Source organism: Leuciscus leuciscus, assembly GCF_965113295.1.
Source record: "Leuciscus leuciscus genome assembly, chromosome: 15".
In the NCBI taxonomy this organism is placed as follows: Eukaryota; Metazoa; Chordata; class Actinopteri; order Cypriniformes; family Leuciscidae; genus Leuciscus; species Leuciscus leuciscus.
The window spans coordinates 25,512,313-25,529,151 of record NC_138739.1 but is presented as its reverse complement, the minus strand read 5'-3'; the positions used below and the strand labels follow the sequence as shown (position 1 = coordinate 25,529,151).

The window sequence follows — 16,839 nt, the reverse complement described above, 5'->3', positions numbered from 1 at the left end:
AAAAAAATAACGCCGTTAGTAACGCCGTTTATTTATAACGCCGTTATTCCCATCACTGGTTATAACACACTTCCTGTTTCCATTATTCGCCATCAATTCGTGTCCTCGCCACGGCCAAACCGTTTGAGATATCAAAAATCTGTCCGCAATTTAGCATCCTCAATGTCTTGACTTCATGCTGACTGAGTTTGGAGACGAATGGATGAATTCCCTAGGAGGAGTACATTAAATTCCACAGCATGCGTTTCCAAACAACCCATAATAGCCGACTTCCTGTTGGGCTGGCGTAAAAAGTAAAAGTACGAAAGTTGTTCGGCCCGATGAGATCTATATGTGTACCGAGTTTCATATTATTACATGCAAGCGTGTCTGATTTATGGACCAAGTTTTCGGACCCCGTTCAAGGGGGCGCTGTCGAGCCCCCCTGCCACGCCCGGGTACCAGCTTCAGACCGGCCCTGATGGCCGCGGGTTCTGACCCGTGTGCAAAGTTTCAAGAGTTTTCGAGCACGTTAAGGGTCTCAAAAGTGCCCGAAAGGTTGACAGAAAAATAAGAATAAGAATAATAATAAATAATTCTACCGAAAACAATAGGGCCTTCGCCCTTTCAGGGCTTGGGCCCTAATAATCCTACCGAAAACAATAGGGCCTTCGCCCTTTCAGGGCTTGGGCCCTAATAATCCTACCGGAAACAATAGGGCCTTCGCCCTTTCAGGGCTTGGGCCCTAATAAATAATCCTACCGAAAACAATAGGGCCTTCGCCCTTTCAGGGCTTGGGCCCTAATTAAGTATTCTAAGCAGAGATGGGGGACTCGAGTCACATGACTTGACTCGAGTCAGACTCGAGTCGCAAATTTAAGGACTTGAGACTTGCTTGACTAAATTAAGAAAATGACTCGACTTGACTTTGACTTGAGATCCAATGACTCGAGACTTGACTTGACTTGAACTGTATGACTCGAGAATGACTTGATATACATTTTTATATAAATCATCGCAACATCAATTGATGAACAAAATGAAAGCAACGGAACCATTGACGCCAGTCATCAGATTCTGCGCGATTGCGTGACGCTGCACAAGCCCAGAAAAAAACATACATCGCGGTGAGCGCGGCAGCGCGCTAAATACAATAACATCTCCCAGCATCGTTTCTTTTTGGATATAAACACTAATATTGACCATATTCATACAAGAACATTTGCTGTACGCATAATAACAGGCGAGGGATATCGGACGACGGCCATCACAACCTCGAACAGTCGAACTTCATTCACCACGTCGGTCTAAAAGTAAGCTATGGCTTGTTTAACCTGTTTGTTATAGTTAATTTGACTATCGTTAAATCTAGAGAGAATATTGGTCAAAACAGCATGCCTCTTTATACACAATAATGTTTTCAAATGTAGCTTAATGTTGTCAATATTCAAATGATAATGGCATATGTTTTGTATTACATTTGCCACATTTCTTTCAAATCATGCTTTAAAGCCAAATATGTCGTTCTTTCCAATGACGAAAAACAACATAGAAAACTGTTAATGTGTTGTGTGTTTTATGTTTCTCTTAAAGCAGGGTTAGATGTTATCAGGGGTTTGGGGGCAAAATGCCAGCAGAATTAATATGCACCCAAAATTCAAAATGTGGTGGAAAAATTGCCCTAGTATGAGTTATTTTTATAATTAGCCTATAACATATGGGATTAAAAAATATTTCCAGAATATTGGCGCGATTGCAAATGTGATAATGATTTTATAAAACAGTTCAGTAAACAAAGAGTGAATATTGTGATGTGACATTTTAGACATGGTATTCCAAATATTCTCTGTTTTTGCTCTATTTCTCCAATGACAATAATTCCAAACAAGCCACAGAAAGAGTTATGCGTATCTGTGATTCAGTGACCTATAGTTGCTTAGTTCCAGAACGAATCTGCCGTTTTGAACAAATCAGTTGAATGAATTCTATGACTCGTACATTAAGACGGTGATTTGGCGCCACCTATTGGCGGTTTAAACTTCATAATTAAAAATATATAACTTGTATAAAGGGGATGCCAGTTTGAAGAATGCCATTTGGTGGCATAGGAACCATTATACTTGAATTGTGAATTGTTTAATACCGTTTAATGGTCTTCTGCAATGTTTGAGGCATATTTATTTTTTCATGCTTTAATGTTGGCCTAATTTCAGTTACATTTACATTTTAGGCTATGTAGTTTGAAATTTTATTTATTTTTTAGATTTTTATTGTAGTAACCACTCAGCTGTATGTGGAAATGCATATTTAAAAAAAATGTTGCAAATAAAACCATAGTCCACAACTTCTGTAGTTTTAACTTATTTTAATATATAAATTCAGTGAAATCATCAAACGTTTGTATGACTTGCCAGTGACTTGTGACCCAAGCTACGACTTGACTTGACTTGCTTGACATAAAGCAGTGACTTGACTTGACTTGACTTGCTTTTCACAAAATTGACTTGGACTTGCTTGAGACTTGAAGGTTAAAGACTTGAGACTTGCTTGTGACTTGCACATGTGTGACTTACTCCCACCTCTGATTCTAAGTATAGCCTACTTGGCTTGTATATTTGTGTTTACTCTTTTGATTGTATAGCCTATTAAATACTTTTTATCACATAGTTTTACATATTGTCTTATAAACTTACATTGTTTGAAAATATTGAGTTATAAAGAAAACAGAAATGTTCCTGTGGAGAGCAGGACTAGGTCGAGGGCTGTGAGAGAATCGCACTAGTCTCGAATCTCTCACGGAGGAGCGGAAGGGAAGCATAAAAGGAGGAGCGGCGACAGTGGAGATCGAGAGAGGCCAGGCCTGGACTAATGTTGTGTGGTTTATGTTTTATTATGTGACAGCAGTTGTCCGTGAGTGGCTGCTGTCTTTACTTTCGTTTTGTATTTGTTTTGTTTTGTTAATAAATTCTTTAAATGTTCGCCGGTTCCTGCATCCTCCTTTCCATAACATCTGAACTGTGTTACGGTTCCTAATTCTGAGTATCTGAATTTGTGTAGGCTAGTCCACTGGTAGTGTACATAGGAATTTACTTCAAAGCTACTCTTTCTCTTTCAAATCTCCTCTAAAACTACTTCAAAGTGTACTTTAATTAGCTAAAAAATGTGCTACAAGTATTAAAATAGTACTTGTATATAAGTTCACTTGTTGTAACAGAAACAGTACAAATGAGAAACGTAGTTTTGAACTAGCTGTGCACTTAAAGTTTACTACTGTTACACTTAAAGGGGTCATGACATGGTTTTTGTTTTTGTTTTATTATGTTCCCTTAGGTGCAATTATAGTATTAATATAGTTTTTTGGACAAAAAATCATCCTCTGATTCAAACAGTCTGTTTTGGGGGTGTTTCCCCTTTAAGAGTTCAGTGTTTACACCCACTGTTATGATTGGCTAATGTCATTGGCTAAAAGTAGTTTTAAGATGAAATACATTACTTACAGTTTGCGGTGTAGTTGTTGGGCCCAGAATAGTCGGCACGGCCTGATCTTTAAGCAAAAGTTTTCTGGCAAAGCCTGCATCATTGGGATTTGTTCTAAAAACAGTCATCCTTGAAATGTAGAGAATACACACTTAAATGAACACTGCCGTGACTGGGAAGCCCGCAAAAAATAAACTGCATCCATTTTTCCCTGACGTCTGGATCGTTCGGCAGCGTATTCAAACCTTTTGTCTGTCCACAGCCAGGAACAGCACATCTGCGTGTCATTGCAATCTTCTTGTAAACAGACGATGCACGTCGAGTCGTCGACTAAACACCTGTTGGCGTGACAACAATGCGATGATGCGAAATGAGGCGTAGTTGTCTTGTGCTGGAGGGGGTCATATCCAAACGACTGGTACGTCACTTTGTACCGTGACATCACTTCTTACCATGGATCCCTATTAGAGCTTGATTAAATAAATGCTTCGTTTATAATGGGGAGGACGTCTTAAGCTATGAAACTTGCAGGAAGTTTTAATGGTACAAAGACCTCTTATATACCAAAAGATCAAGGCAAGTTTGATTTCTCATGTCATGGCCCCTTTAAATTAGAAAAAAAAACACACAATCTCTGCAGCCAAATGCTGTGTATCGAAGTGAATTCAAACTATTTGCAGGTAAGCAAAGTTATTTGCTTATATAAGGTTATTTCTGTTTTATTGTGGGATTCAGGAAAAGTAAAACATTCAAGTCATTTCTTTATTCCTTTAGTCATGTAGCACATCTATTTGCTCGACTTTAAAAGTTTATTTTTTATTTTTTATATGCTCTCTGAGGTAGTCCATGAACATGAGGATGGTTAAAGTTCACTTTGTTTAAACTAGCCATTAAGCAAATTCCATTATAGGCTATGAATCACATCAAATACTTCATGCTAACATAATTAATAACAGTAAAATTAATAATAAAAGGTAGTCATAAATTGATAGTAAACACAATAAAATGTAATTTAATGATAAAGTATAGGTATGATAAATATTGCATGTCATTTAATGGTTAAATGATTACAGAAATTGTATTCATTTTTAAGATTTTAAATATCTTTGAGATCACTGAATGAAATATTGTAATTTCAAATTAAATAATCTGCCTTAAATCACACTTAATCATTGTTATTCAGTTATGCATTTCAATTATTCTCATTAATTTAGATTTTTTTTATCTTCCTTAATAAATAAATAAATAAACAAACAAATAAATACAAAAATAAATATTTTAAATAAATACATTTAAAATATGGCCATGTGGTCACAAGCCTGATTCATGTTGTTTGCCATCATTCATGCTGTGCCTTCAGTGCCCATACATGGGCAGGCCCTTGTTAAAATTGGCCCATAGCATCAAAAAGTGGTTAATAGTGGTTACATAAGGAGGAGTGTAGATAATAGAAATTATGTGCAAAGGATATCCTACATGTCCTTTGTCCAGTTTTCCAAAGGGATAATATTCCTTATTATAAGAATAGTATAAGCATGGTGCAGCAGATTTTCATCTGCATACATAATTTCATCTGTAAAGCTGCTTTGAAACAATCTATATTGTTAAAAGTGCTATATAAATGAATTTGACCTTATTTGACTATACAATGATGTACAATTGATGTGTTTTATTCATGATTTCATGATGTCTTTCAGCAAAAACCAAAAGCTCAGAGTTTGTCCTCATTAATGCACAAAAGCTATTTTCATAGGTTCACACTTACATATAAGTTAGATGGCGTAAATGTTATGCGTATTTGGCATGCTGTCCGAGGAGAGGGCTCCGGGCTCGGTTTTTGGCCCGAACCCAGATTACTCCCCCGTATTCCCGTATATATATATATATATATATATATACGGAACACGCCTCCTCTTTGCGCTGAACCGCCCCCGGGAGCGCAAGTTCATTCCCTAATTTACCGACGTGCGTCTGTGGAGGGAAAAGTCCGCTGTGCGCGGGTGCAAAATAGGAATGATACATGCGTCGGTGTACAAAGTCAATTGCGCTGGGTGCAAGATAGGGCCCCGTGTCTTGTTTTGGATTTATTTTTATGTTTTTAATGTGCTCTCTGATGTAGCCCACTAACAAGTTAGCATTAAGAGAGATGAGAGTTTACATTTTGTAATATATATACTATTTACTATATACATGTATACAACTTTACACCCATTCAGATTAGCATGTCTGCTAAATGTTGGTATGTTCATAAATGTAAAATCGGATGATTATTCATTTTGCTGATATGAATGATCTTCTTTATTAAAGGGGATCTGTTCACCATATATTAAAAAAAATTGTGAACCAGACTACAGACTACAAGAGACAGGAGCATCATGCCGTTGCCTCAAGATCTTTTAAGCAAACTACTCACATTCCTGAAAGCATCAGCTCTTTTCAGCTCTTTTCCATTGAGCATTTTGTTAATCGGATTGGAGGCCTTGGTGGATCAACACTTCTCATGCCCATGCAACAAATATGTCAATATACAGTTAACTGCAGGCATGTTCTTTGGACCTGCTTTTTTTACTCTTTGTTTAATGTTCCTCTTATTAAGACCTTTTAGACATGGATGGTTTGATTGCCCTCTTGGAGAGAATGATGATACTAAGAAGAACTGGCCTCAAGCTCTCATATCTTGCTTGATTCCACCTGTAATGTGGATCTTCATCTTGTTACTTGATGGAGATTACTTTGCTTGTGGCATTGCAAACTGTGATGGAGATTATGTTTTTGATAAGGAGCTAAACATATCATGGTGTAAACCCTTTTCAGAAGATCATAAAAACACGTCGTCGTGTGGAAACTCTCACAGAAATATACATGACACACTTACTCATTTGCATACATCCAAGGTAAATATAATACAAAATCTTTATCTTTAGTGCAATAGAATAATACATATTAAATTAGTTTTGTATAATGCTAACAAGGACAAGGAAAATAACATGTTATCTGAAATACAAAAGCCCCAACATACATATCATGATTACATGGATCGTTCTTCTATTATATTGTTTTTTTTTTTTTTTTTTTTTTTTTTAGGCTATAGGTTATATTTTGATTTCTGTCTTCAGTGTCGTGGCAATTGTCTTTGTGGGTATTCATGACTGTTTCACAAGACACGTGTTTACCACAGGGAGCCGGTCGTGGAAGAATACGCATATGGGATCGCCGTAGGGATCACCACATATGGAACCCAGCCTAGCACAAGTTACACAAGCATACGAGCACTAGGCCTGGCGTCGGACGCTCCGCAACGTCTGACTGCTGAAGGGGTGCGGAGGAACTCTACAGGGTTCGCCAAGTGGGGAACTCGACTGGAGCCAAAAAGCGCACCTATACGCTCCATGTGGAGGGGAGTGGTGCAGCAAGCCGACACAAGAGTGGGAACTTCGGTGTTACCGGCTGGTTGAAGCGAGTACACAGGAAGAAACCGACTCAACACGTAGGCTATAAAACCTAGCCCGCAGCTCTACAGATATCTATGCCAGCGCCCAGAAAGAAGCGACACCCCTAGTGGAGTGGGCTCACAATCCGGGCGGGCAGGGCATGCCTTGGGCTTCATAAGCCAAGGCGATGGCATCCATTATCCAATGGGCCATCCTCTGCTTGGAGACAGCCTTTCCCTTCTGCTGGCCTCCATAACAGACGAAGAGCTGATCTGAGGTCCTGAGGCTTCGCGTTCTGTCCACGCACAGGAGCAGAGCGCGGACGGGACAGAGAAAAGCCAGGGCTGGGTCTGCCTCCTCCGAAGGCAGCGCTTGCAGGTTCACTACCTGGTCCCGGAAGGAGTTGTAGGAACCTTGAGCACGTATCCGGGCCGGGGTCTCAGGATCACGTGAGAGTTATCCGGGCCGAATTCTAGGCACAATTCAGCGACCGAAAATGCATGCAGGTCCCCTAACCTCTTGATGGAGGCCAAAGCAACCAGGAGAACTGTCTTACAGAACAGGATTTTTAACTCCGCTGATTCCAAGGGCTCAAAGGGTGGTCTCTGAAGTGCCGAAAGGACCAGAGACAAATCCCAAGAGGGTATAGAGAGTGGGCAAGGCAGATTTAGTCTCCTCGCCCCCCTCAGGAACCTGACGATCAGGTCGTGCTTCCCCAATGACTTACATTCAACTGCATTGTGATGTGCGGCAATCGTGGCAACATACACTTTAAGGGTGGAGGGAGACAGCCTTCGCTCCAGCCCTGCTTGCAGGATGGAAAGCACGGCTCTGATCAAGCAAGATCGAGGGTTCTTCTCATGAGAAGAACACCAGTCAACGAACAGGTTCCACTTCAACACATAGAGGCGCCTCGTAGAGGGGGCTCTAGCGGAAGTGATGGTGTCAAATACCGCGGGGGGTAGGTCACCTAGAACCAGTTTCCAGAGGTCTGGATGCGGGTGCCATAGGGTGCCCCGTCTCTGAGAGAGCAGGTCTTTCCTCAGAGGAATGGGCCAGGGAGGGGCTGTCGCGAGGAGCACTAGTTCCGGGAACCAGGTCCGGGTTGGGCCAATACGGCGCAACTAGCAAGACCTGCTCCTCGTCCTCCCTGACTTTGCACAAGGTCTGTGCAAGAAGGCTCACTGGGGGAAAACGCATACTTGCGTAGACGCAAAAAAAACGCAGTGAAAAAGACGCAGTGTCAAACCATGTATGCTCTTTCAGGAAAAAAATGCTCTCTCTGGTGCTGAAGCACCCAGGGATGACCACGGCTACACAAACAGGACAAAAGTGCAAGCCTGATGTGAGCACTCACATTCTCATTGAAGGCGCAACATTCTGAGCTGTGAAAACAGCTGTTTTTGTTTCTGTGAGATCGCGGCCAGCACTGTTTGCGCTGTAACACCAACACCAGCTTGAAGAGGCGTTCTCCTGAAGAAGCAGACTCGTTTTCTTCTTTTGAAGTTTAACACTCTCAGAAGATTGTAGAGCAGGAACCGCTCGGGTCCAAAGCGAAAGACAATGGGCCCTATCTTGCACCCAGCGCAATTGACTTTGTACACCGACGCATGTATCATTCCTATTTTGCACCCGCGCAAAGCGCGCTTTTCCCTCTACAGAAGCACGTCGCTAAACTAGGGAATGAACTTGCGCTCCCTGGGCGGCTCAGCGCAAAAAAGGAGGCGTGTTCCGGCGCAAACGTTCCTTCATGCTATTTTGATGGTTTAGAAAACAATTGCGCCACTAACCAGGAAAAAATAGTTTAAAGTCAGTGGCGCGTTGCGCATGTTATTTATATGCTATTTTAAGGGCGCATGCTTGGCCATAATCAATTTAGCGTGTGCACAACGCGCATACACTTTGATTCTTGCCCACAAAGTTACTTGCGCTTTGCGCTTGACACTTGTGTTTCAGATCGTTAAAATAGGGCCCAATATGCGACGCACCTGCGGCTCGTTATATGCTCGCGCAGCAAGCAGAGCAGGTGATGCAATTATCGCATGCCAATTCGTATGCATTGGCTTGTTTTAATAGTCTCGAAGTAGATTGGTCTCTCAAGGCGATCCCAATTACGTCGTCACCTCAACGTTACGTCGAACGTGAGCGACTGAAAGAGAACCGGGTCTAGATGAAGTTCCTGGCATAAATTGTTCCGGATAATTTCGGCGGAAACGCGTCTTTATAGTACACTTAAACATATAGTTTTATAGAATAAAAGTGGCCCAATTTAGTCCCAAGCAGTATTGAAATAGTACACTAAAATTAGTATACGTACTACATGAAGTATACTTAAAAATACACTTGAACATTACATAAGTATAATTAATCAAATTAACTTAGTATACTTTTTCGTAAGGGTAAAAGAATGTCTCCATTTCAAGGTTTTTAACGTCACCGGACGATATTGTGAAGCAGTCTTTTTTAGGGCCCAAGCCCTGAAAGGGCGAAGGCCCTATTGTTTCCGGTAGGATTATTTATAATTATTATTATTATTATTTTGTCAACCTTTCGGGCACTTTTGGGGCCCTTAACATGCTCGAAAACTCTTGAAACTTTGCACACGGGTCAGAACCTGCGGCCATCAGGGCCGGGCTGAAGCTGGTACCCGGGCGTGGCAGGGGGGCTCGACAGCGCCCCCTGGAACGGGATCCGAACACTTGTCCATAAATCAAACACACTTGCATGTAATAATATGAAACTCGGTACACATATAGATCTCATCGGGCCAAACAACTTTCGTGCTCTAAGTTTTACGCCAGCCCAACAGGAAGTCGGCTATTATGGGTTGTTTGGAAACGCATGCTGTGGAATTTGATCTACTCCTCCTAGGGAATTGATCCATTCGCCTCCAAACTCGGTGTGCATGAAGTCAAGACATTGAGGATGCTAAATTGCGGACGGATTTTTGATATCTCAAACGGTTTGGCCGTGGCGAGGAAACGAATTTATGGCGAATAAGGGACACAGGAAGTGTGTTATAACTTCTGCATACATTAAATGATCTTGATGAAACTTCAGCAGTGTGTTCGTTGTAAGAGGCCGATCACATGGATGTGACTATTGTGAGTCAAAGTTATAGCGCCACCAACTGGCAGCAGGAAGTGTGTCACTTTCAAAATGCTTTGAAATCACCCTCTTATTTTTACCAGATTTGCTTCAAACTTTATGTGTATAATGTAAACACACGGCAGATGTAGACCTGTGAAAGGATTATTGATATCTTAGATCCTGTTGCCGTGGCAACGCATCAAACTTTAATATTCTTTTTTGATGCTTTTGAGACTCTTAACATACTTGAAATTGCATGAAACTCGACAGACACATCACATTTATTAGCCAGTAGACATGTGCAAAGTTTCAGAAACGGGCGTGGTGAGGGGCTCAGTAGCGCCACCTTTAGTCAAAAATGGGGTATTAGTTTTACCTACATTAACAAAAATCGTTATGTATATTGTTCTCATCAAGCCGGACAACTTTCTAATTTAAAGTCATAATCTCAGATCAACAGGAAGTCAGATATTTTGGTTTGAATGTGGATTTTCTGAAGAATTTTCTCTCCCTCTCTCTGTGTCTCTGTGTGTGTGAGGGGAGGGGGGATTTGACTATTGCTTTTATATTGTTAATCAAGGTTTCAGGGGCTTTTGGGGTCCTTAACGTGCTCGAAAACTCTTGAAACTTTACATACAAGTCGGAACCCCCTGCCATCAGGGACGGGTTGAAGCTGGTACCCGGGCGTGGCAGGGGGGCTCAACAGCGCCCCCTTGAACGGGGTCCCAAAACTTGGTCCATAGATCAAACACGTTTGCATGAATTAATTTGAAACTCGGTACACATATAGATATCATCGGGCCGAACAACTTTCCCCCGGTCAAGTTTTACGCCAGCCCAACAGGAAGTCGACTATTATGGGTTGTTTGGAAAACGCTTGCTGTGGAATGCGAAGTACTCCTCCTAGAGAATTCATCCAATCCCCACCAAACTCGGTGTGCATGAAGTCAAGACATTGAGGATTCTAAATTGCGGACGGATTTTTGATATTTCGAACAGTTTGGCCGTGGCGAGGAAACGAATTTATGGCGAGAAAAGAGAAACACGAAGTGGAATAACTTCTGCATACATTAACTGATCTTGATGAAACTTCAGCAGTGTGTTCGTGGTAAGAGGCCGATCAGATGGATGTAACTATTGTGAGTCAAAGTTATAGCGCCACCAACTGGCAGCAGGAAGTGTGTCACTTTCAACAACATGCTTTTGACAAAAGTGGGCGGGTTAGTTTTAACTACAGTAAAAAAAAAATAGTTTGTATATTGTACTCATCAAGCCGGACAACTTTCTAATTTACATTCATTAGCTCCGGCCATCAGGAAGTCAGATATTTTGGTCTGAATGTGGATTTCTTTGCAAAATCAGCCTCTGAATTTTTAGCCACTCCTCTTAAACTATTTATTTTATTCCCACCAAACTTTTTCAACATGATGAAAATACATTAAATATGCTAAATTGTGAACGGATAATAAATATCTCAAACGGTTTTGCTATGGCGAGGGATTAAAGTAATGTCCAAAAAGGAATCAGAAAACATCTCATATCTTCTACAAATGTAATTATACACCGTTTATTTTTATATAAAATTATACAAATATTAGAACTAAACCCATTTTATTCTGTTTTTGCAATTCAAGAAGTATAAAAAAAGTTAAAAACAGGCTATTTAGTGCTATAAAAAAAGCAAATAAACAAAAACAAAAACAAAAAAAGCAAATATAGGGCTATACTGCCCTCTTGTGTCCAAAAGGATATAAATATAGTATATAAAACTTTTTACTAGGTAGGCCTATATTGTATTTAAATATAAATGTATTAGGTATATGACTGTGAGGATATTTTCCCAACGGTTAATCGACGTGTGACACGAGCGGGTGCTTTTAAATCGCTAATATAAAAGTGAAAGTAAAATTCGGACGTCCGCACGGACATTGATAATGGTGCACGTTGGAAAGAATGATACTTTTAAACATAACACTAAACCGCCATTAGGTGTCGCCAGGCGACCGTCTTAATGAGCGAGTCATTGATTCATTCGTTCAAACGATTCGTTCAAATGACTGAGTCATTCATGATTGAGACAGATGTTTATGGATTGATCATTGAATCTTTGAGTCAACCGATTCGTTCAAAATGCTGAATCATTCAGTAATGAGAAAACAAGTTGCCGTGAGATGCGTGACGGTTCTGCTGTGATCTTTGTTTAACTATTTTCGCTACTGAAACAGAACAAAAACAGTCAATATTGCATCTAAAATGTAAGTGACTTAATTATAACTGTTTATTAACCTGTTGTATGAAATCAATGTCACAGTTTCAATCGTGATTGTATTCAGGAAACAGTAGCCTACTCGTCAAGTGAGGTTGCTTAACTCTATCATAGGTTATAAAATATATAAAAACTCCATATTTGTAATTTTTATAGTCAGTATGTTGTTAACTGGGTTTCTTTTTTGTGTGCTGCGCTCATTTGTTTACGTTTCTCCTGGAGAAGCTGCACGAGCCTCAGCAGCGCAACCTTGTTACCATTGATCAGTAATACATTAATTATCAACTGTTGATTGCAACTTAAAATGAATGTAATAAAATTAGAATAATCTCTCGTTTTAGTGATTCCCAAGTTATTTTTTGTCATTGATGTTCAAATCAGGCTACTCTGGTCGGGCAAGCCAAATTCTCTTTCAGGTAGGCCTATTGTATATATATATAAATATATTAGGGATGTCGGTTAATCGACGTGTGACACCGCTGGGGGCTTTTAAATCGCTAACTTAAAGTAAAATACAGATGTCTGCACAGACTTGAATAATGGTGCTGAGTAGAGCGAGCATTTTCAATGAATTCCTATGGAAGTAGGAATTAACTAAAAAATGTTCGCTCTGTTCTGCTCGTTCCTCGCCGTGGGCGCTCACAGTTATGAATGCCTGTTTAGCCAAGAGCTTTTAGTTTAATTTTAAAATGAACGCCATTTCGGGGGGTGGATTGCTTGAATTTATTTTACAAAAGCACAATGTTGTGTTTTATTGCGAGTGTATATAAATATAAGTAAACACTCTGCAGTTTGAATGATGTCCTGTATGAACAAAATGATGTGCCAATTATGTTTTTATGTGTCTACTGTTAAATCACACACACATTCCAGCATTGCAAACTTGACATTGCAGCCTGTTCATTATAGCCTTAATAAAATATAATAAAATAGTAAACCTAACATATACACACTGCTCTGTTTAAATAGTCAGTAGTACAATTCGTACATTCACAGTAAGCACTGCTCCACTGTGATTTTTCCAAGCACATTTTTGCGCGTGTGAAGAGGATGATTTTTCCCGTCGATATTGGAACACGAGTGAAGTACAAAGCCTATAATAAAGAATAGTTTAGCATCCAAATACATTGCAACTGTTGAAACGTTTTGATTCTAATGAAAGGGTTACGTGAGCCCAACACTTACTTTCGTTTTTATTTTTACATTAAATTTAAAGGATTTTTTGTGGAATATTTTGAGTGTATCATAAAATCAGAATAAGGTAAGACAAGTAAAATTTCCCGTCTTTATTATATATATATATATATATATATATAAATATAGCTGCGAGCAGCGATGGAGGGCCCAAGCCGGTGACACCGCCACCCCGGTGCCTTTAGTGTAACTAAAGGCACCAGGGTGGCGGTGCCACCGGCTTGGGCCCGCAATCGCTGCTCGCAGCTATATTTTTGTTTTGTTTTTTTGTTAAAACTGGTTGAAATCTGGTCAGACAAAGTCAGAGCATTAAGTAGTGTAACATCTAATTGAAGTCTGAGCATTGAGCATTGAAACATTCTGATGAATTAAGAAGATTATTCAAGTAACTCTTGAATAATTATTCAAGTTTTTTATTATCATAACTTTGTCTCCTACTTCTGCTCTTCTCTGGTTTTCTCAGTCAAACTCTCAGGCTGATAGAAGGCGGTTAATGGAGTCATGTGGGACAAGACTTTCTGCACATGCTTCAGGCAAAACAGATATCTTTTTTAAAAGATTCAGCATTCGGGGTCGAATCTATATCTGATATGTCTGATGTGGAGATCCAACCTATCTAACATTTTGGCATGATCTAACCAATCAAACATCAAGCTTTTCTGGTATAAGAGATGATTTAATATTACTGGTGAAAAGTAAAACTAAAATGCTTGCATAGAGATAAACAGGTTGTGGTGTAAACCTACTGAATGAGATAGATATTAGACCAGCTGATATATATATATATATATATACCAATCTTAAAGGGACTATGTGTAGCTTTTTAGGTATTTTATTATCTAAAATCTATATTTTTATTCATAAATATGCCCTCAATGGTGTACAAATACCTATGCCAATGATCAGACTAATCCTCGTAAACAAAGAATTTATTATCTTTATATACATGGGACGGGTAGGTCCACGGAGGCTTCCATGTAGTTCCGCCATCTTGAAAAACTATAATAGCAGAGAGGGACAAAAAGTACTAGGCCAATGCGTTTCCACAACGCGTTTTCGTTCAGAACCAGCGTCACGTGACTGAAGCCAGCAGAAGCGGAGGAGCAGAGCAGTGAGAGGCGCTTGTCACTGCACCGGCAAGTTTAAAAGGATGCACTGCACGGTTATTTATACACCGTTCATTCATACATATGCTGAGTCACAGGATAAGGAGTCCTCGTCGAAAAAGTCCAAAATAGACCGTAAAAGGAAACGTGACCGAAGATTACAAAAACAAGGGTTAATGTCGGGATAGCTAATGTAGGAGAAAGCTTTAAAAAAAGACGCTGATGTTGCCTGCTTTCTTCTCGACAGGTAAGTCAATGTTACGGTCTTAATTACAAGCTTTTTTTTCATTGCTTGGTTGTGTACTTTATTATATAGACAGTAGAACATTTATAGTTAAAAGTTAAACAGGCTCTTTGATGAATAGCAGCTATTGAGTAAAGTAACATTAGAGAAGGCTCTGATGATGATGATATCTAACAATGCACGTACTAATATAACGAGTATAGAAGGCATTACTACTAATTACCATAGTTCATGTTTTTCACAGTCAGTAATTGATAACTGTAACATTCTTTTTGTCGTTGTTTCAAGTTTCAGTTTGTTTTAAATAACAAACCTGTTCACCCGAAGAAAAACTCGAAGTGCTATTATAAGACATCCTGTCATAGCTTTTTGGTACATAATGGCTACTGTAGATGCAACGCGCATTTGAAAAAGTGAGGCGCTGTAGAGCATTATTTGTTTGAATGCAAAATACAATTTCACCACTAGATGGGAGAAATTCCTACACACAGTCCCTTTAAGCAAATATCATATACTGTATGATCTTGTTCTGCTATGGTAATATCATAAAATAAATATTTAGTCCTAGTTTATCCTCACAATTTAAGGCTCATTAACTCATTAACATCAGAGGCATTTAAATCCAATTGTAGTTTTCCTATAGTTAGACACAAGGCTGGTTCTAGACATTTGGAGACAAAATCTATGTTGGAGGCCCTCCAATTTTTTTTCCCATTTTTTACTGATATGTCCATATAAATCAAACTTTAACTAATGTAATCTCTTATTTGTTTATTGTTTGTTGAGGATGCAACTTTTTTTTTTTTTTTTTTGATTTATTTCCTGGACACCACTTCAGTAAATGAACATCTGTGCTTTTGTCATTTTAATTTTTCCCTTCTATTGAACCAATAGATATTGCAGTGCACTATATACTCAAATCAACTGCTAGTGGAAGTGGAAGACAAACTACTAAGCAGAAAAAAATTGTTCCCTTTCAGTCGGTCACGTTCGACGTCATGTCGGCAGTGTGAACCGACGAATTGGGAATCTTGCTAAAGAGACTGTAGCGACTGGGCTATTTGAATCATTCGTTCGTTTGTCCTGAATTAACAAATTCGGACTCTCCGTGTTTTCTAAGCACATTTATTCTGAAACCCAAAGCCTTTTTACACTCTGAACTGAGATAGGTAACTCAAGACTCTCGACAATCTAAATTACCATCATGGCTCCGACATGGCTGGGTTTAGAATGTTTTTGGACACTTTTATGGCACCTGGGAGTAGAGAAGAATTCCAAACCCTTTCTCTCTCCAAGCCAGAGACCCAGGTGGCCAGGAGATCTCACACACACACACCCTTTGTATTATAACTTGGAAATACCCCTTTTGATATATGTACAATTCCTGTATGCATATTTTATTAGTTTGTTTGATCATATAATATGATTTTCTAGTGTCTAGCTCTGAAATGTATTGTTGAAGAATGTCTTTCCAGTGGAATCGCATTCCGTAACCCGACTCCTCTTTCTAGAGGATAACACTTTACGACCCTGCACGAAGCTGCAGCCAAAGACTTCTCTGCAAGAGATAACGGGAAGCGCAACGTGACAGACATTCCAACACACACATTAACGCACACACATACACGAACTTTGGACATTAAACTTAGAATATAAGCATGTAATTTTTCATATACTCCTGAGTGTTTTCCTAGGTTATATTCACTTCGTGTATGACATTTATTTGAAGGAACGAACTGGTAAATGCTTCTATTCGTGCATGTGATTGTAACTTGGTGTTCCTACAATCTTCATATGACAAGTTTCATATCTCTGTAAACCTCGCAATCTAACAGAGTCGGATTTCGATAGCAGAATGCAATAATGTACATTGTTTTACACTTTTCATATTTCTGGAGCTGAACAGCTTACTTTCATCTCCTCATGACTCATTCAAGTGGGCGTGTCTGACAAGACAAAGAAAAATCTTCCCGCCCAAGATGCTCTAAGGTGATTGGTCCGCGTACGCAGAGTAGGTGTGAACCCATCTTCTCCATAAAAGACCGACTCATG

At 39.6% G+C, this 16,839-nt stretch overlaps 1 protein-coding gene across 1 annotated transcript in view; it reads left to right on the top strand.

Annotated features, from left to right (window-relative positions):
- Window positions 1-4,108: 4,108 nt before the first annotated feature.
- Window positions 4,109-16,839, top strand: part of LOC309475446 (uncharacterized protein) — an 81,641-nt gene continuing 68,910 nt past the window's right edge. Inside the window, exon 1 of the mRNA XM_082138236.1 lies at window positions 4,109-4,136. The gene's annotated coding sequence lies outside the window, so the exon portion shown is untranslated. The remainder of the gene's footprint in view (window positions 4,137-16,839) is intronic.